Genomic DNA, 20979 nt, shown 5'->3' with positions numbered 1-20979 from the left:
TGGAATGCCCTTTTCTCTTGCACTGTCACCTGCCTGACTAAAGTCTCTCATCTTTAGACAACCATCACACATGGCCTTCGCCAGCTCCTCCACGCAGAAACAACAGCTTCCTCCTCAGTGCTATCTATCTCAGGACTTGGTTTATACCTTTACTGCAGCACTGACTGGCAGCTACTGCCTAGCTGGCCGGGCCTCTGATGTCTCCACTTCTTGGGGGACTGCAAATGTGCCTTGCTGGTAAGAATATTCTCCTGGGCTGGCATGATGCCTTTTATGTAACAGGTGCTCAACAAACATCTGCTGGACTGAATATCAAAGCTGGAATATTTTAAGACAAGCAGTTCATCTTAGGCAACTAACCATTGAGTTAGAATAGAAAATTCTGTAATAATAAACTAGCTAGCTGCCATTTATAAATACTTATTTCATTCCCACCATAATCATACAAGATTGGTATTTTTACCCCCATTTAAATGATGAAACTGAGATTCAGTAAAGTATGCTGTTACCCAACATCAAAGACTGCTGGGAACAAGCACAATCTCAACTCCACTATAAAACCTGCAATAAGTACTCGTTAAGTATTTAATGAATGACCTGCCGAATGAGGATTTGAACTCAGACCTGATTCCAAAGTCCACCCATTTGTGTGACCCCACAGTGCCTTCCAACCACCCAACAAATAAGAACAGCAGTTACTGCTTCCTGATTGCTCAATACCTATCAAGCGACTGCACTAAAGTCCTCCACAAACATGCAAGCCTCACAGCAGACTTCATCCCCATTTTGCAGACAAGGGAACTGAGGCTTAGAGCAGGCCTCAGGGAGTTAGAAAGTCAGTAGTGCAGCTGGGATTCCAATCAAGCTTTTTCTGGCTCAGAAACTGTGTTCCTCCCACTCCACGCAGCTGCTTCTGCAGGGGACGCCAGGCTATCCCTTACAAGGCATGTGGACCAATGGGACACAGATCAAGAGTCCATGCCTGGTTCCTGCTTGTCAGCTCTGGAAGCTGAGGACACAGGGAGGGCTGTGAGAGGAACACAGGCCCTCCGGGTGTGTCTCATTTGGCAGCAGGTAAAGTCTGTTGCTTACATTCAGGCTAACCCTGATGCCTGGAAGGTGCCGCTACATGCTGGCTGGGCAGTCGTTCTGGGTTAAAAGATACACCACATCCTGTTTGAGTTTTCAGTGTGGGCCAGGCTGCTCTAAAGGCCCCCAGGAAAAGTACAACTCTCTCCACCCACCCCTACACTGCCCAGGGTCAACAGCATGGAGGGAGCCAAGGATGTCACAGGCTGTTGAAGGGGTGCCTGCTGAGAACAGCTTGACCAGATCTGGAGTCCGTGCTAAGTCCCTGTACACTAACGCCAATTACATCCCACTGTACAACCCACGTGAGAATAGTAACCAGGCCCAGACATCCAACCACTAGACATTCTCAATGCTGTTCTCCTTTTCTGAAGTGTCAAAGCTCTCCTGTCTTCGGAAAAAACAGTTTAAGGTGCTCCCTAAGAAGTGGCTGCATGTTTCTCCCACTTCAAAATCAGGAACACAAATGAATAAACAACACAAGAAGGGGATAGATGGGGAAAGCTTCACCATCTCTTCCTGTAGCTGTGTCATTATTACAACATGAGGCATTAGAAGGGCCAAACTGCTCTATGCTTTATGCCATAAGCCCAGGGAAGCTGCCCTGGGTTCAGGGAGACATAAATTCTGCACTTGAGAGCAGCAGCTCTGCGGTTCATCAAGTGTGCTTGCTTCATTTTATGTCCCTGGTATTTAGCCATAATGGGCCTGTGATCACTTCACTCCAGGCGGCTGCAGAGCGAGGGTAGCGGACAGACAGGCTGCCAGGAGAATTGTGCAAGATGGGACTCCTGACACCCGCGAAGCACCTGCTGATAACATAAGTGTCTGTCCCAGGAACATATACATGAACCAATAATGACAGCCACACAGGTGCCAGCTCCACTGCTCCCTGCTGCTGACAGGCCACAGGGGTCAGGAAAGCTCTTGACCTGAAGGCCAGTGGGCGTATGGGGGGAGGAGGGACCACAATAGTTCCAGACAGATAAAAGATACACACACACACTTCTCACACCAAGGGCAGAAAAAAGAAGAAAATGTTATTTGGCAGCAGTGGCAGCAGCATTGGCTACTCCCAAATAAAAATCCAGAAACACAAAAGAATCTCTGAGTGGGTTGCCGAATGACAGAGACATGAAAGCTAGCGTTCTCAATAAATTAGATAAGTCACACTTTTTTTGGCACACTTGGATTAATAAAGTGCTTTTCTTTTTCTGTGAATTATTCATTTCATCCTCGAAGTAACTGTGTTATGTATTATTGTCCTTAGTTAACAAGAAAAAGCAGCACATGGCAAGTTAAGTGCATGTCAGGGTTTCACTCCCATCCTGGCAATTCTAGGGTCTGTGATCCTGGGCAAGTAACTTAACTTCTTTTTTTTTTTTTTTTTTTTTTTTTTTTTGTAGAGACGGAGTCTCGCTCTGTCGCTCGGGCTGGAGTGCAGTGGCCGGATCTCAGCTCACTGCAAGCTCCCCTTCCCGGGTTTACGCCATTCTCCTGCCTCAGCCTCCTGAGTAGCTGGGACTACAGGCGCCCGCCATCTCGCCCGGCTAATTTTTTGTATTTTCAGTAGAGACGGGGTTTCACCGTGTTAGCCAGGATGGTCTCGATCTCCTGACCTCGTGATCCACCCGTCTCGGCCTCCCAAAGTGCTGGGATTACAGGCTTGAGCCACCGCGCCCGGCCGTAACTTAACTTCTTAAGACCCTCAATTACTATATTGTCAAACAAAGATAAAAGTACCTAGCATTCAAATATTTTTAAAGCATACCCTGTATGTCAGGGGACAATGTTGAGGATGCAGCTATGAACAAAACAAGCAAAAATGTTGCCTTCAGGTAATTAAGCTATCTTCATTCACAGGGACTGTGGAGAGACAGACAACTAACAAATGGAGAGAGCATGTGTCAGATGATGCTGTATGCCGCTGGAGGCGCAGAGGCTGCAAATTTAGAGTAACTGATCAGGGAAGGCTTCATGAGAAAGTGACACTGGACCAGAGACTTGCAGGGATCTGTGCAGATTCCTGGGAAGATCTTCCAGGCAGGGCAGGACCCATGCACAGACCCTCAGGCGGGGCATCACTTGCACATCTGAGAAGCACACAGGGGCCACAAGTCCGGAGAAAGCAAAGGGAGAGCTGAGGGGTCAGAGAGGGAGCAGCACAGGGCGAGATGGGGCCACAGGAGGGTGCTGCTTATATTTTAAAAGAACTCTGTGGACAATTGACTGCAGTCATGAAAGGGCTAAGGCAAGGAAATCAGTGAAGATGCTAATGAATTATTCAGGTAAAACCTGATGGTACAGGATAGCGGTAAATGTGGTGCAAAGTGCTCTGACACCAAGTGCACTTTGAAGGCAGAGCCACACAATTTACCGAGACTGGAAGTGGAGTGTGAAAAAAAGAAAACAGACTGAAGGTTCTCGGGCCTGCAACTAGAAGAATGGAATTGCCATTGAGGGAGGTGGGAAGTTGCAAGGGGGGTGTGAGGTGGGTGGGGAGAGCTGGAGTTTCACAATCTATCAGCCATCCCTAGTAGAGGCACGAAAAGGCAGCTGGAGGCATGGGCCTGCAGTGCAGGGAGAACGGGCTGGACACAGGACCCTGGGAGCTGTGGACCCTTAAAGCCAGGAAGCAGAGTGTGCGCAGAGTAGGGAACTGAGCCCTGGAGCAATCGAAAGTCTAGACCTTGGGGGAGTTGAAGAGGAAGCAGGAAAAGACTGAAAAGGGAGTCAAGAAGAAAACCAGGAAGAAGATGGTGGCTTGGAAGGCAAATGAAGAAGGTGTCCTGAGGAAGGGGGAGCTGGTCATCTGGTCTGGCCACATGCAGGTCCTCCATGATTTGCAGAGCAGTTTTGGTGAAGAGGTCAGGGGCAAGATCGGAGTAAGTGTGAGGGAGGGTGGCCGCAGGCAGATGGAAGGTGGCGAGGGCAACTCTTCTCCAGACTGCAGTAAACAAGAGCACAGGGAAGACTCGGAGGCAGTGCCGGCCTGAAATCCTAGTTCTGCCGTTTATCGGCCCTGCAACCACAGACAGGTTACTTAATCTTCCTGTGCCTCAGATTTCTCACCTGAAAAATGGGGCTAATAATTGGACACAGAAAACTGATATACAAGAATAGTGACTGGTACATAGTAGGTATAATATAAGCATTAGCTGTCATCATCATCATCATAAGGAATAATGACAAAATAATTATGCAGGAAAAATAATTCCTGGAAGAAGAGCATCCGCTTAGGAGGCAGGGAGAGGAGGGAGATGTTGGAAGTCTGAAGAGACAGAAGCTACAAACAGCTGTCCCAGGAGGCAATGACTGAATGGGAGTGGCGTGCACCCGCCACCGCCTCGGGGCCCACTGCAGTCGTGGGCCACACAGCTTGAAGCAGGCAAGTCAGGATGGCACCAACCGCACAGGTGTAGGCACAGAAAAAGTAGGAGGTTCAATTTAACCAGGGATGGGGTTTCATCAGGCCAGTACGACAAAGTAAGAGAAAGACAACATGAAGATGACATGAGATTACAAAAGAAAAATCCCTGGCATAGGCCCTGAGCCTGAAATCCGACCAGTTTAAAGAGCTTAAGTCTTGTGTCCAAGGAGCCCCCTCTCTCCACAGCTGTCCCTCACCTGTCCCCCCACACCCGTCTCCCCCTCCATCCCCTATGCAGAGAGTTCAGGACCAGAAAACAATGCTGGACTCTCAACTCTGCTCTTTCAACTAAGCCACATCCCTCCCTTTCCAGCTAGAGGTATCGTCACATCCCTCACACCAAGTTGCGATAAGGTGCCTCTCTTGTTTGTGAGAATACTTTCAGGCTCGGGGCAGTCTAGAGACCAAAGCAGCCCATGTAAGTGCAGGTTTGTCCTCAAAAGCTCCTTCCCAGAGCCAGCAGCAAAGCAGGCTCCTCCTGCCTTGAGGAAAGACTGCCTTTTAAGGACAGGCCTTCAGATTGCACGAAATCCTCTAGGTGCTCACAACCAACTCCTTTCACTGAAGGTGGAGTAAGGAAAAATGAGGAAGCAGAGCTTTTGAACAGATCTTGTTATTTAACCCTGGCCAGCCAGGACATGCCCTTCTTTACAGAGGAATCAGAGTTAAATTAATAGCCACCAGCAACCTGAAACACAGCAACTATGTCTTTAACTAGTTGACATGAAGCCAATTCAACCATTAAAAGGACAAAGATGACAACTAAATAAAAATGAAGCAACTTGAAATTCCTGTAAAAGGGTCCAAAACAATGGCTTTTGAAATGCTTATCATGTGCAGAAAGAATATAACAGCAGCACATGCAACACAAACTGAAATCAGAGTTTTAGAAAATATGTATGTTTATATAGTCTGATACTTCATTTCATCAAAAAAAAATGTTGGTTGCGATCCACAAAAGAGATTTCGCCATCAATCCGTGAGTTGAGACCTGCAGCTGAAGTCCACTGGACTAAGTCGACCTGCCAGTCAAGGCTACCTCTTGCAGACTTCATATATTTAATGGTTAAACCACAATGGTTAAGTGGCCAGGTGAGGTTGTGGAAACACTAGCTCCAGAGGTCTGTATATTAAAAGGGGATAAATTACAGGTTGAAGAAGGGCTAGATTTAGCTGCGGCTCTAAAAGAACCTAAACCAATCCATAGAAGTTACGGGGACCCAGATTGAACTGCCTTTGGGGCTGAAAATGCTCTGTCTCCTGGAGAAACCAAGCAGAGTCTGAAAGATGAATAGGATGCTGAAGAAGGGACTTTAGAAATCAGATCAAAGAGATGGACTCAAGAATTACTGAAGTCTCTTTCCATTCTGACAGTCTTCTCTACCTTAATGAATAGGTGGTTATAAGAATGAAATGCAAGCAATCTGTGTGAAAATGCTCAGACAAGTTACAAGCTCCTCTATATAAAGTCATTCCTTAGATGGCAGTTCTTTATCCAAACCTGTAGGTTCCCTCGACTTCATTTGCTATTCAATTAGGTACTATAAAACAGCAGGTACTAAAAGTAAGCATGGCTAATTCATCACTTCCTTAACGGCAGCTCAACTCCAAGGCAAGGCTGGGGGAGAATTCTTGAGAAAGCATGAAAGCCATCCAATGGTGTGCACTGGGTTTTGTTAAGGCAGTGCTTCTCCTAACTTGCCCATCTGAAATATGCAGAAGGAAATGAATGCCCATCCCTGGAGGCCATGTCTAGGGCATGGCCAGGGTAAGAAGAAAATTTCATTTGGCTCTTCTGTTATCTTAAAACGTCAAGTGATCACATGTAATATCTGCCTTGTTGTTTACTTACGATGTGCACACACTGTGATAAAGCCTTCCGTGGCTCTCACTGATCCCTGACATCCCCATGCTGTTGGCTCTACTGCATCACAGGCTCCCACCTTAGAAGTGAGAAATGAGTTTTGAGACTATGCAACTTGCTCAGGACCACCAGGCAAGTAAGTGGTGAGACAGAGCCAAACCTAGGCAATCTGGTTCCACAGCCTGCTCTTAACTACTAAGCGATATTGAATTCTCCTCTAACAAATATCAGCATTTGTTGTAAAATTTTAAAATGTTATTTCTCCCAAATCTTTGGGTTAAATGTGACCCTTGAGGAAGATGACCACATTGACCCTGATCCTTGGCCCCCATGCTGGCACGCCGGTGCACTGGAACTAGAGAAACACAACTTTGCCAGAACTTGCCAGACTGTCCCCATGTTTTTGTGGCCAGGTGTGGGCTAACAGTCCCCTCTCTACTGGACATGTAACACAGGCCTCATGTTCTTTTAGGCATGAACTTCATCAACAACCAAGATGCCACAAGCACCTGCTGTTTATAACATCTTTAAAATGAAAAATTCACCTCTCAGCTAAATTACAGTAAGTTAATTAGAGAGCCTGGCTGATGGCAGACAAACGGAAAGAGTGAGGGACTAACTGAATTTATCAAACAGGAACAACAACAGCACACACCAAAGGTTGTGCATCCGGGCCTTCCCCCAATAAAGAAGCTGGGGACAAGGCCCAGAGACAGGCGAGTAAGCTCCAGCATCCATTCACTTATCCTGCTAATAGTTGCTGAGCACCAGTGTTGGCGACTAACCATGCACAGATTCATTCACTCACTGACCAATTCATTATTTCAAATACTTCCTGAGCACCTACCACATGCCACGTGCTGATTAACTGTTGTGAATACACAAACTGATTGACCAGTCCATCTGATCATTCACTGATTCACCAAATACAAGGCAGACTCGATGTGCTAGGTAATGTCCTGGTAGCAGGACAGAATAATGAAAACAAAGTTCCTGGTCTCATGGAACTCACATTCCAAATGAGGGAGATAAAAAATAAATAAAAGTGTAATATGTCAAGGAACAAAGTGCTATGAATAAAGACAAAAGAATGTAAGGTGACCGGGTGAGAGTCGTGATTTAACATAGAGAGCATCACGAGGGACTGCCTCTCTGACTGGAGAGCAGAGGCCTGCAGGAAAGGGTGGAGGAAGCCCCAGGGAGACCTCAAAGAAGAGGGTGCCAGGGAAGGGCATGGAGGGCAAAGGCCACAAGGCAGGAGCAGCCTGAAGGTTTTAAGGGGTAGCAAGGGGCCAGGGTGACCAGAGCAGAGAGGGTTGATGTATGGTGAGCAAGGGGACTAGCCGAGGAGCTGAGACGGCCAGTCCAAAAGGGATTGTGCAAACACATTGTGCACGTCTCAATGCTTACTGTGTGTGCTTCACTGCAGACCTTTGATTCCTGACACAATTCAAATATTTTGCAAAAGAAAGGCAGTAAGCTAAGCTGCTATCAAATATTTACATAGCGGTGTGTCAAAGTTCTCCAGGGTGTCCTAAGAGTCTATTTTAGGGTAGAAGAAAGGGAATCATCCCATTAGAAAATGAACTTGGGCTACTAAAGTTGCATTTGTCACTAACAAAGTGATAAATATTTGATCTTTAACTTAAATGTCCTCCTTTTTGCTGAACCTTAAGCTGATTTACCAGTCAATGAGAATGGTTTTGGCAAATGGCACAGAAAAAGGCTTCTGAGCACTGAAGACAAGGTTTATTGATCTTGCCATTGGCCCAACTGCAGAATGCACAGAAGCCTCCAGGTCAGCAAGGGTCAGACCAGCTCCAGCCTTAAGTCCACTCAGGCCACCGTGGGGCCACTGTTAACTAAGGCAAGCCTGGGCACCAGAACAGAAGAGAGCACTCCTGGTCACCTTCCACTCCACCTTCCCCTTGCTGCCCCCACCTGCTCCTGATTAATAGCTTACTAAGAGCTGCTCATTCCCTTCTGTGTTGACTCTAGAATCCGTATCCCAACCCATCCCCAAATAAAATAGAGGCTGCAGACGCTGCATGCATACCTACGCCTGTATGTTCTCCCTGCCATCAATGAGTCCTCAGCAACTCTACCCAGATGCCTCCATGCCTCCAGCCTCCTGGTAACTCAATTTCCAGGGAATGATTTCACAGAAACCCATGTCTGATCTTAGTCCTCTAACTAGAATGTGTTCATGGGTTCCCCACTGACAACAAAACAGGGTACAGATAGGACCTGGCTTTCAACGCCTCTGTGCCGAGCCCAACCCTGACCTCTGACGACATATCATGCATGGCTGTTCTGTCTGCACAGTGGGAGAACAAGCCGCACTCCTGCCCACTTCCAAGCCTCCTCATCTTGGCCTGCTTTATATACTTGCTGGATGATACAAGACTGTCCCTCTCACCAATGCTGCCCAAGCCAGAAGTTTGGGGATCTCCTAGACACCACTCCTCTCTGTCATTCCCTACATCAGACTGTTCTCCCTTATCCTAAACATCTCTCAAACATGGCCCTCTCTCCTTCCCCACAGTCCTCGTCTTTGTTGTTGAGGAAATTGTGATAGCCTCCCCCACCATTTCTCTGCCTTCACCTTACTGCTTTCTCAAGCCTTAAGTAATGCAAACACTCCTGAGTCCTTTCAGAACCACTGCCCATGGAGGCAAAGCAAGGGATGCCACCCTTGCTCATCCCACATATTTTCCCCTTAGCAGCAAAAAATAACATGGTAATAACACTGAAGAATCATCAGAGAAGCAAATGTGGGAGACAGAGACATCTTTTGCAAAGGGATACAGATGATGAATCTAAACCTCATACCTGTTTTAAAGTCTAGTTACCATAAACTTTGAAGCCAAAACATGTTCCTAGCATAAATATGCATCGCTTCATAGTGCAGGGTTAACAACCAACCAAATCATGTTAACCAAATAATGAGAAAGCCAAGTTAACAGTATAATTAGACCTCTAGATTCCCAGCAACTTTTAGTTGCTGTCACAAATTCAAGACCTCACTGACGCTGCACTATCAGAGTGCCACTTCCAAACCAGCAGGAATCCAACTGCCTGTGTCCATACTCAGCAGGCACCTGGAATGCCCCACTGCTGAGCATGGCAACCCAGGGCAGTACAATCATCCAGAAACTCCAGCAGGGCACTAAACACCAATCACATGTCAGTCACTTAGCAACATCCAGCCTACAGCCACACCTAAAATGTGCAAATCTGTGGAATTTTAAGTCTCACAGCCATTAGAACTAATAAAAGGACTTGCATATCTGAATCAGATCACTGACTTTCAGGAGAAGTCTTAGTACAGACCATGCCTACAGAATCCCTATTGCAAAAGACAAACTTGATCCAGTAACTCCCTAGTATTTAATTCTACAGTGGCATTCCACTGCCTTTAGAACAAAATCCAAATCCCTTGCTTAACCTGGTCCCCAAGGAAGGACGTGCATGATCTGGCTCCTGCCCACTTTTTGCACTCAACTCCCACCCCACCATGCCCTCCACTGCAGCAGCGACTCTCCTGGGGGTTCTCTGGCATGCCACGCTCTTGCTGACCTCCCAGGCCTTTCTCCATGCAGCTGTCTGAAATGCCCTTTGCACCCCTGTTCTCCCAAGCCTTCCTTCTGCTTGGCAAAAAAGTAAAAAGCACTTGGTACTTGGCATCTCTTTCAAGACCCATCTCAAGTGTCACATGACTTTCCACTCACCAGGGTGAGTGAGGGGCCATCTCTGTGTTCCCATGACTCTGGGTAATAAACTCTATCACAACGCTCATGACACTATTAAAATCACCTTTGCTAGTATTCCCATTACAATCTTTGCTGTAACTCATCAGGGGGACCCACCAAACTCTTATCTTAAAACATTTCAATTTCAAGATCATAGAAAAGTTGTCTTGAGGCCATAGTGTACCAAACATCCAGCTGGAATTTCAGTATTACCATTAATTACCTCGGGGAAGGCCTGAGAATGGAGAGTATCATGCCTAAGATGAAATTCAGGTACGTGCTTTACAGGTGTGTGCATGGCTGCACACGCACACACACACATAAGAGTAAAGCTCAAGACTAAGGAAAACAAATCGGCTTCAAGATAGGAGAAACATATTTAAAAAGGAAAGCTGTATGCTAATATTTAGCTTTGTTTCTTTTTCCCTTGTATACTAGAATGTCAGTCTTTTCTTGTACCAACCTAGAACCAAGTTTCATTCAAGATTTCCTGAGCTAAAATGCTGCTGCATATTTTTATGTCAAAATATGTGGGTGGAGGGTGGGGAGGTTGCTTGGGGAGCAGCAAGGAGTATTGCAATTTCAATTGATTACTTATTGGCTATTAACTTATTAAGGTTCCAAATGAAATAGTGGTCCACCTCTGTGTTCTAGGAATTGTTATTCTGGTGTTTGGAGGAACAAATCACCCCTTGTTCCATTTCCCAGAACACAATACTCATTCTAAGTACACCTTTAAGAGCTTGAGATATTTTATTGCGTCTGGAAAATTGGAGTCACTGCAATCTTCCAAGGAAGCCAAGAGTGAAGGGGAGAGTGTCTCATAAGCTATAACAACGTGGTGCCAACAATGCTGTGCCTCTGAAGCCAGGCCTGGGGCCCAGACAGAGCAGTCCTCTCCACGAGCTGCACTGGGCTTATGTGTTTCATCAAGTGCAGGATGAGGTCACCAACAGGTTTCAAGCAAGGTAGTGAAATGATTTGACAAGAATTTTTAAAGATTGCCCTGGGTCCAAAGTGATGACAGGAACAGAAGAAAAAGAGAAGCAGGCAGGGCAGCCAGTTAAAAGGCTTTGGCAGTCACCTGGCAAAGGATGATGTTGGCTTGGACTTGGGGGTGGATACAGGAAGGCCATGGATGAACTCAATATCCACTTTAGGAGAGGCAGCATTAGGACTTGATGATTTGGAGGAAGAAAAAGATGAGTATTAACAGATGAATTCCCAGTTTCTGGCTTGTGCACCTTAATAAGATGGGGGAAGGGAGGAGGCCTAGAAAGGGACTATGGTAGAAGCAGACCAAGAGTTAAAATCTGGACACAGTAAGCTTGAGGTGCCCATGAGATACCAAGTTTGCTAACTGCGAAAAGGTTGTAAGAATGCTACAGAACACAGAGGAGTCCTCGGGCCAGCCTCAGAGGTGACCCCTGTCCATCCTCTCATGGTGCTTGGAGGTCCTGCCACTGTGCCAATTCAAGGTGGGCACAACCACTAAGGAGCACCTGGGACCCCGCCTGGGACCCCATAGAGGCTACCCCATGTGGGTAGCTCTATGAGGATCCTCACTAATGAAGATCCAGCTTTGGGGTTAAGAAAACAATAACCTGAACAGTAAAATGGTGCTTGCATCATGCCACAACTGGAAGTAAAATGTGAAGCCTGATGTTTCCTTTGATTACAAGCATCACAATAGGCTTGCAGATTTCTCGATACTGATGTTTCAGATTCCCAGTAAAAGGGTGTTGGTATCTGGTCTTGGGCCCCAATGCTTACACTATGATAGGGAGTACCAACCTGTTTGGGAGATTCCAGGTTAGAGTTTCCCATAGGAAAATGTTAATTTAAGAGAGTATCAGAGGAAGGTCTCAAAATAAAAAGACGAGAGACCGTGGCCTATTTTAGGAAAACAACAATTCACTGAAATCATATCCTGCTCTTAAGTTAATAGCCTCCCTTCTAGAATAGAAGCTGGTTTTTTATTATGATGGTTCTATTTTCCCATTTCCCCATCAAAGGACAAATCAAAAAGTCACTTGACAACCCGCTCTTTCATTAAAAGTTGAGCCATTTTTTAAAAATCACAGTAAACTAAACAATTCCACATGGCAATAAAGCACTGTGCTCTGCTGCCTTGATTGATAGAAACCATTTGCAATTATTTAAAAGAGAAGAAAGGAAAAGAACATCATCAGATACAGCTGAATTAAGCTGATCAAACCCGTTACTGTCTTCCAGTTTACTCAGAGTAAGACAATACAGCATTCATGTAAACTAATTAAATTTCTTGTATTTAAATTAGCCTTAACAAAAACAAAACTTTCAAGACTAACTGGAAGGTCTCAGGAGGAACATATCTGCTTTTTCAAGAAAGCTGCCTGGCTGAGGATGGAGGGAGCACTAGGGTCAGACTCTCAACAGAGGGTCAAGACTCCCCTCCCTCAAAGGAACACTGAGGGTGGGGAAGAGATGGTTTTGTGACACTATTAGTTTGCCATGGCTTCCAAAGGAGGGGAACCAAGATGAGATGGGGTGGGAAAAACTGAACCCCATTCACATCAGCTCATGACGTTATGCAAGACATCGAACTTCTGAGCTTATTTCCTGACTTTGAAAATGAGAGGTTACCACTCGCCTCTGCCTGCTTCCCAGGACTGGCAGGAAAAGAAAATCTGCCGATGTGTGTCAAAGCACCTTGCAAAAGAGAAAGCACTCTACCAGTGTGAGAGACAATTGCTGGTTACTGTTACAGGCAGAAAGGGCTGAGTCAAGTCTTCCAAGATGATGGTGACCAACTACACTGATTTTTTTTTTTTTGAGAACTGTCAATTATTTATTTTTTATAAAAGTTACATTGAAAGAAGAGGTTGAAAAGTCAAGTATACTTGATTTGCACACACTCGCGAAGTCTCACAGGATTCAACTGCTTGGATAATTTTTTTATTGATAACAGGATATACATATTAAAAGCCTCACACTGAAGCCCAATACACATGTCCAACCCAGATAACAACGTGCAAATGAATACGCAAAACAATCTCTGGAAATTTGTGTCTCTGGGAACACCCACAATCTATGCTTTGTCCCTCTGGCTATGATGTATAAACTCATAAAATTAATAAGAAACTTTTCTGAGATCTTTAGCACTTACAGTAAACAGTTTGAGAAAAGGAACCTGCTGACTTGTTTATTTAAAGGACAAAGCTAGAGGCAGGGAGGTGGATTAAGACACAAAGTCACTGAGTGAAGCAGTTGAGAGTATGGCACAGATGGAGAAGGTGATCCACTGGCGCAGCAGACAGGAGGGGCCACAACCACAGCGAGACCTAAACCCCACCACACGCAACCCCCACTCACACCCGCCACAAGGGGTAGAAGCGGGCTGGGGAGCTGTGCTCCGGGGACCACTGGCATCCAGCTCTGCCTGTCACCTTCCTCTCCACTTCTGGATTCCTGCTCTTAACATGGGCCCAAAATCAAATGTGAAAAAAAAGAATCAGATACAAAAGCTTTGCTATTAGCTTCATTTCATCAATAGCCAAAGGACACCTGGAGAAGATCAGGAATTTCGGATGAATGCTCAAAGATCAGAATGTATTTAAGAATGATTTCTAGTACAGGCCCAGTAAGGGAGGCATGGTGGGGGTATGATGTGGGTCCACACAGGAGCAGGCCTCTTGTGGGGAGGCTCCTACATTAGTCATTCGAGAAACATTTATGGAGCACCAAGTGTGTCCCAAGGCACAATTCAGATGTGCCCTCAAGGAGCTTACTGGGGAAAACACAAAAACAGGCAACAAGAATAAAGGGTGGAAGTAAGTACTATGATGGGGGGTGTGTCACGGACCTCTACCCGACCGGCCAAGAGAGGAAGGGTGAGACCATCAGGGGAAGGGCAAACGAGAACACAAACGTCACAGGAAGGAGAAAATGTCGTGGGGGTTCAACAGCAGGAGAAATCACCCCCAGCCTGGAGGAGATCTTCCACAAAGGACAAAGGTGGCATTTGATAAAGATCTTGAGGGATGAAGAGGAACTTGGCCAGGCAGAGAGAAGGGGTAAAATATTACACACAAAACTGGGCATATGGGAGGAATGACAGGGACAGTAACCTCTCCCCAATGAGTTTCCCTTATAAGAGAATGTTTACCTTTTCTTCAACTTCAAGAATCGTTGATTGAATAATTTCAGCAAACTGATTTCCAGTACAGGTGACTTCAGTTATTCCTGTTGAGAAATTAGAAGAAAGGATATCATGGGTGCCAGGAAGGTATCCCTCCACAGTCTCCTTTTTTGGGACTCCCCAGCCCCTCAGCCCATGCTGAGAGGGCAGTCACACGGTCCCCCTCTTCCAACTGGCTTAGGGATAGACATTTACCACCGTCCTGCTCCAGAAGGGGAGAGAGACAGATACACTGGCACATGCGTGCATGTGTGTGATGGGCAGGAGCACGCAGCCCCTGTGTGGAGTTAGAGGGGCCTTCCCACTCCTGTGTCCAGCAGGCAGTCAAGCTTTGCTCCTTGTATTCCTGGGATTACTACAACAAACTCACTGCTAACTTAAGCTGCCATGAGAGCATGGCTATTCCCTGCAATCAGAAACCACTGATTTAAAAATGAGGGATACAGGTTTGGGACTAGAAAAAGAAAGTGGAAGGTGAAGGAACAGAGGCTTTTAAACCAAAGCCTTGGGAAAAATAAAAGATGATGAGAAAGTGACCCAGGCATCTGAACTACTGTCCCATAACATCAGAGAGGAAAGGAAGATATGTGTGAGAGCCACAAAGGACAGCCAACAAATTAACTCAAAACCTCAGTGGCATTAAATATTAAGTTGGAAGCCCAGATACTGGGGGAAAGGAGCTTTTAATACGGGTATTACTCATAAAGCAAAATAAATAAGAGTTTCGTTGAAAATAAAAAGGTGGAAGGCTCCAAAAAGTGTCCATAACAAGCAAAACATAATTGAGTAATGGTACAATGCCTATCATTACTAATATATGTAAAGATAAATCTTGGTTTACTGTGATTTTGTTTTGTTTCAAAAAAAAACCATTTCATTTCAAGGTGTGGTGGGTCAGCAATCAGTGCTGAGTTCAGCTGGGCTTTTTCTTCTGGTCTTGCCTGGCTTATGTATGTGGCTATGGACATCTGGTTGCTCCACTGGGCCAGGTGGCCTCACATGACTTTGCTCATGTTAGTGGTTGGTACTGGCTACTGTGCTGCCTTTATATTCTCTTGCAGTAAATGTAAACAGTTGTTTTTTTATCCCCCCAAGAGCTTCACAGATGTATGCCCAACCTCTATCCTCGCCATATTTTTCCATTAGTTCCTGAGTTGGGCAATCACGAACTTACCTACTGTGGGGATTTAAGAACCTAACATCTTGTACTCTCTTCTACTAGGGAGCACTGATTTTGGTGAAGTCCAGAGATTAAGGTAGGTAAAAGGGAGGGATGGGACGCAGAACTGAAAGGGGAAGGGAGTTGGTTATTCAGGAGTCATGAATGCCAAGTAAAGGAGTTTGGACTTTATCAAAGCAGCGTGTAGTCTAGTCCCCATTCCCTAAGAGATAATTACCATTCTGAAAATATGGAAAGTTCAAATTGGGCTCCAGAGGAAAAATATGACCTGAGCTAGAGGGTCTATAAAGACTAAAGCAGTCATCAGGAAATTAAGTCATTAGTAAGCTATGACCTCTACCCTTGACAGGGTTCTTTGCCTGCTGCTGTTGGCTCAGTAGCTGCAGCAAAGGCTCTACCAGTTCGCCCTAGTTTCTAGGCCTTCTGAGCAGCTTGTTGCTCCAGAGGCTCACTGAAGCATCAGCTTTCACCGAACAGGGTACAGAACAGCGACAGGGACACCAGCTGGCCTCCGAAGGGCAACTCTGCTATCTGCTCTCCCCAGATCTGGCCCTGTCTAAATATTCCAAGGAGCAGAGGCACCTGCTGCTTGTCCCAGACCTACAGTACTTCCTCTCACTGGGCCTCAGTTTCTTCATTCATAAAATGATGGAGACTAGATCAGTGGTACTCAACTGGGGTTCTGCAAACCAGTGCCAACCCTGCTGCTGGGTCAGGACCAGATAAATACAAAAATTGGGAGTAAGTGCTCAGAAGCTTTTCTAGCAATATGATATTGCTACAGAGCCAAGCACATAAACAGTGGAACTGTCCTGGACAGGGCACAGACTAGTATATGAGTTTCCTGAGGCTGCCACAATTATCACTGGATGGCTTAAAACAAGAAGTGTATTAGTTCTGAAGGTCAGAAGTCTGAAATGAAGGAATAGGCAATGCCATGCTCCCTCTGGAAGCTGTAGGGGAGAACTTGTTCTTTGCTGCTTCCAGCTTCTGATGGCTTCGCACTCCCTGGCTTGTCGCCACATCATTCTGACCTCTGCCTCCATCTTGACAGATGCCTTCTCCTCTTGGCACACTGCCTTCTCTTCTGTGTCAAATCTCCCTCTGCTTCTCTCTTATAAGAATATCTGTGATGGCACTTAGGGCCTACCAAATAATCCAGGATGATCTCATCTCAAGATTCTTACTTAGTCATATCTGCAAAGCCCCCTTTTCCAATTAACATTTATAGGTTCCAGGGATGTTCTAATCTAAGCACATCTTTGGGGCCACCATTTAGCCAACTACAGCCAGGTTTGGGTATTGTTGAATTTGTGCGTGACCTGCTGCACATGGTGTATACTGTACATTTCCACTGGGGAAACACAGCCCACCCTGTGTTTCTAAATAGCCTGAACAGCAGTGGACTAGATGACCTCAAATGTAACAGGTTCCCTTGAGCACACACACTCGGAACCCCTGCTATGCCTCTCTACAGCCCAGAGGCCTGGGCTGCACAGGACCAGACTGCAATGGGCAGCACCAAGAAAGGAGAGCAGGCTAGCAGGTGACCTGGGGGGCAAAGCGCAGATGCAGACTGTTCCCTTAGCCTTTCCCAGGGCTGATCTCCCGGATAATCTGGCAGGTAATGCAGGAGCTTCCCCTTCCCCACCCCATACTCCTGTCCCTCACATGGCCTTAGTTGCAAAGTGATTAATCTGTTTTCTGTTCAAATGTACCTTCCTCATCCCATCAAATGCTCAGTTTTAAATGTCCACATTTGAGAACAGAAGCAAAACTATGCTACTGAAGTCCCTGTAAACCTAGCATTACCCTGCTAGTAACAACCTTTCCCCCAACAGCCCTCCTACTAACTTCAAAAACACCCAGCAAGTTTCCAGGCTTCATAACAGAATGGAGAAGGCACTTGGGTGACTTCACAAAGCAAGGATGTCATTTTGTGTTAGAGGTTTTCTTGCATGGTCAGAATACTCCTCACTGAATGAACCACAATGTGTAGGGGCCCTATGTTGTTACACTTCAGCCTTAAAGGGCAGACTATGTCAAAGGACCTCAGAGTATTGAAAATGGTAACATGCGATAACAGGTATGGCTATGATAAAACAGGTACTCTCATCATTCAACTTTCTGGAAAGCAATTTAACAAATTCTCATTAAGTGGCTTAAAACTGTACACATCCTTTGACATTGTAATTCCATTTCCAGAACTCTACACTAAGGAATAAAGTGGAACAAAACTTAATGCTATATGGCAACATGATACCTGAGATAAAAAATGAAAAAGAAACTTTTCCAGCAAAAGGATATAATTAGACAAATTATGGTAGATTCATTTAAAACTCTTATGCAGCCATTAAAATGACATCTGACAAAGAATTCTTAATAAAATAACAACTACAATAACAGCTACTCCTAACACAGGCCAGTCACTAATCTGAGCTTTTTAGGTGTTCTGTATATATTAATCTTTTTATTTTATATACCAACTCAAGGAGGTAAGTATTATTCCCATTTTACAGATCAGAAACAGAGGTACCGAGAGTTAAGGCACTTGCTCAAGGTTATTCTGCTAGTAAGGCACTAGAATTAGATCCCATACAGTCTGGCTCCAGAGTCTATTGTCTAGAACCCTGTAGAAGGCTGAATAATGGCCCCAGAGAGGTCAGATCCTGTATCAGTCCATTTTCACACTGCTGATAAAGACACACCCGAGACTGAGTAATTTATAAAGAAAAAGAGGTTTAATGGACTCACAGTTCCATTGTGAGGCCTCCCCAACCACAATGGGGTGGAAGGCGAAAGGTACGTCTTACATGGTGGCAGACAAGAGATGATGAGAACCAAGTGAAAGCAGTTTCCCCTTATAAAACTATCAGATCTTGTGAGACTTATTCATTACCACAAGAACAGTATGGGGAAAACTGCCCCCATGATTCAATTATTCCCCACCAGTTCCCTCCCACAACACATGGGAATTATGGGAGCTACAATTCGAGATGAGATTTGGGTGGGGACACAGCCAAACCACATCAAGTCCCAACCCTGAAACCTGGAAATGTTATCTTATGTGGAAAAATGGTCTTTGTAGACATGATTAAGTCAAGAATTGTGAGATAAAGCTGTATTCCTGATTATCTAGACTGGACCTAAATTCACATGTCCTTTAAGGCAGATTACATACACACAAACACACAGACGCACACTGTGAAAACTGATATACAAATAAAACAGATATACAAATGACAAGACCACGTGCCAAGGAATGCTGGCAGCACCAGCGGCTGGGCTAGAGCAAGGAGTGGAACGGATTCTCTCCTAGAGTCTGAGCACATGGAGCACGGTCCTGCCCATACCTTGATTTCAGACTTCTGGCCTCCAAAACTATGAGAATAAATTTGTTATTTTAAGCCACTCCGTTTGTGGAAACGTATTACAGCAGCAACAGGAAACTAATACAAGTCCATGTTGCTCTCAACACAAGAAAAAGTATTCATATATTAAATGGAATAATAAGAAACAAAATTTATACACAATGATCCTAATTATGCATATAAAAATACATGCAAATACAACAAAATGTTTACAGTGATTATCTCTGAAGAAGGATTATGGGTAATTTTCAGCATTATGCCTTCTGCTATTTACCCAAATTTCTACAATTAGTCTGAATTATTTTTACAAAGAAAAGAAAGTTATTTTTAAAGTAGGAATCCATGATATTTCTGCAACTCTAACTCAAAGAAGATTACAAATCAAGAGGTCCAGAACTCAGTGGGAATTTTCCTAATTCAATCTCAGAGCAACACTAACAAATTTAGTAACCTGGATACATGCCATTCTCTAAATGACTCCACTCAACCTTTGGTCTCTTGAAAGCCTGTTGGTTTTCAGACTCTGGCAAGAACATGATGTGACTGAAGAAGTTTCAGGCTTCTTTGAAGAGGATAACCTGAGAAGGTAAATATTTTCCTGCTTATCTACCCATACAAGAGAGGGAATGAGAGATTTTTATGCATTCCCAGAGCTCATCCAGCCCAAAGCCTGTGGCCACATGCCAAAACCAAAAGCACCAGTTAATCAACATGTAAATGTTTGATTTCTCTGTAGGTGACTTCACAGAATGAAACATCAAATCAAACACTGACCTAATCTTCTTACAAAAGTCCTGACTCCAAGGCTATTCTGTCGCAAAACCCTCCTGCTATTATCTGCCCAGGCAGCCACCAGACCACAGGCCAATTTTACTGTATCAACATCATGTCCTTTGATTAAATATATTCATACAAATAGTACATTAACATTTCCCCCAATGTGTGGGCAATACTGGATCAAAACATAAAGATGTGCTTTTCTGTTTTGCATGGCGGGGAAGGGAAGAGTCATTGGATCCCTCCAAAATGGGGCCAGGTCAGAGCAGGGGCACAGGAAATGCATGTTAAATGATTTTATTCAGTCCCCCTGTACAGCACAGTGAGTTAGGGCAGTGGGTGAGGAAACCACAGTGTAGGGTTTGTCCTTCAGTCCAGGTTTTTCTAAGTATGTTTATGCATTCTTCATGCAGTCTATCAATATGTACAAGTACCTACTAAACATGAAGCACTAAGAGAAAGTTGTCTCCCGCTGTAACAGATCATGTCTTCAACATGCTACACTCTCAGATGATGCAGCTGGGCAAATGGACATCTTTACTGATCTTCAGCAGTCTGGATCACAGAGCTACCAGCAGTGGCAAAATGTTGAGAGGAAGACCTAAATAGGCCTGGCAGAGCTTTGAAAGTGAGCAAAACAAAAAACAAATGATTTAGCACTGTGTACCTTCCTACACACCATTCACATAACAGTTCTAATTTCAGTAACTACTTCATTAATGTCTGTACCTCCCACTTAACCATCTACTCCATATAAACAGTATAATAAACACTTTCCCCAACTCTGTTTTTTTTCTTCACTTGCTATTGTATTACCCAACCTAGCAGTGTCTAACTTTAAGAAGTACTCATTACATATCTGAGGTATATACATTAATGTAAGAATGAATATAGGTCATCAGTTTCCTCATCTGTAAAAATGAAAAGGCCAGACTATGTGATTATTTCCCAAAGAAAATTCCAAGAAACCTAATTTTATGAGTTATGCCAAAAAAAGAAGGTTCACAAGTTATTCAGCTTTGGAAATGCAACATTCTATAGCCTCCCATTCCCCTTAAAGATTCACAATATACACCTTATACAATAAAAGATCTTGAAAATCCTTCAGTCAAAAACGTATTTGAGCATTCCCAAATCTAGCTGACCACAGATGCCCGTTCATCAACACTTAAACTGGTATCACAGAGAACAAATGTTCTAAGGAAACCATAGGAAAAACTAACCCAAGCTCTTCATTTGTTAAAAAAGAAAAATGTATTAAGCCCTTGCAATGATGATGATGTTGATGATGATGAAAACAGCTAACATTTAAAGAGTGATTAGCTATGCCAGACAT

The 20979-nt window shown here is 44.6% G+C and overlaps 1 long non-coding RNA gene across 6 annotated transcripts in view; it reads right to left on the bottom strand.

Moving 5' to 3' along the window:
- LOC108523167 (uncharacterized) overlaps positions 1-20979 on the bottom strand; it is a 93805-nt gene that overhangs the window by 7443 nt on the left and 65383 nt on the right. For 4 of the 6 annotated variants that reach the window (XR_001883735.1, XR_001883736.1, XR_001883731.1 and 1 more), the window contains exon 2: positions 14283-14359. This is a non-coding gene — a long non-coding RNA (uncharacterized LOC108523167). Of the gene's footprint in view, positions 1-14282; positions 14360-20077; positions 20260-20979 lie in introns of those variants that run through there. The other 2 variants (XR_001883733.1, XR_001883732.1) reach the window with 2 other exon arrangements.

Source organism: Rhinopithecus bieti, unplaced genomic scaffold (genome assembly GCF_001698545.2).
Source record: "Rhinopithecus bieti isolate Rb0 unplaced genomic scaffold, ASM169854v2 scaffold_71999, whole genome shotgun sequence".
NCBI classification, from domain to species: Eukaryota; Metazoa; Chordata; class Mammalia; order Primates; family Cercopithecidae; genus Rhinopithecus; species Rhinopithecus bieti.
The sequence above is the reverse complement of the archived record's forward strand: the minus strand, read 5'-3'. Positions and strand labels throughout refer to the sequence as shown.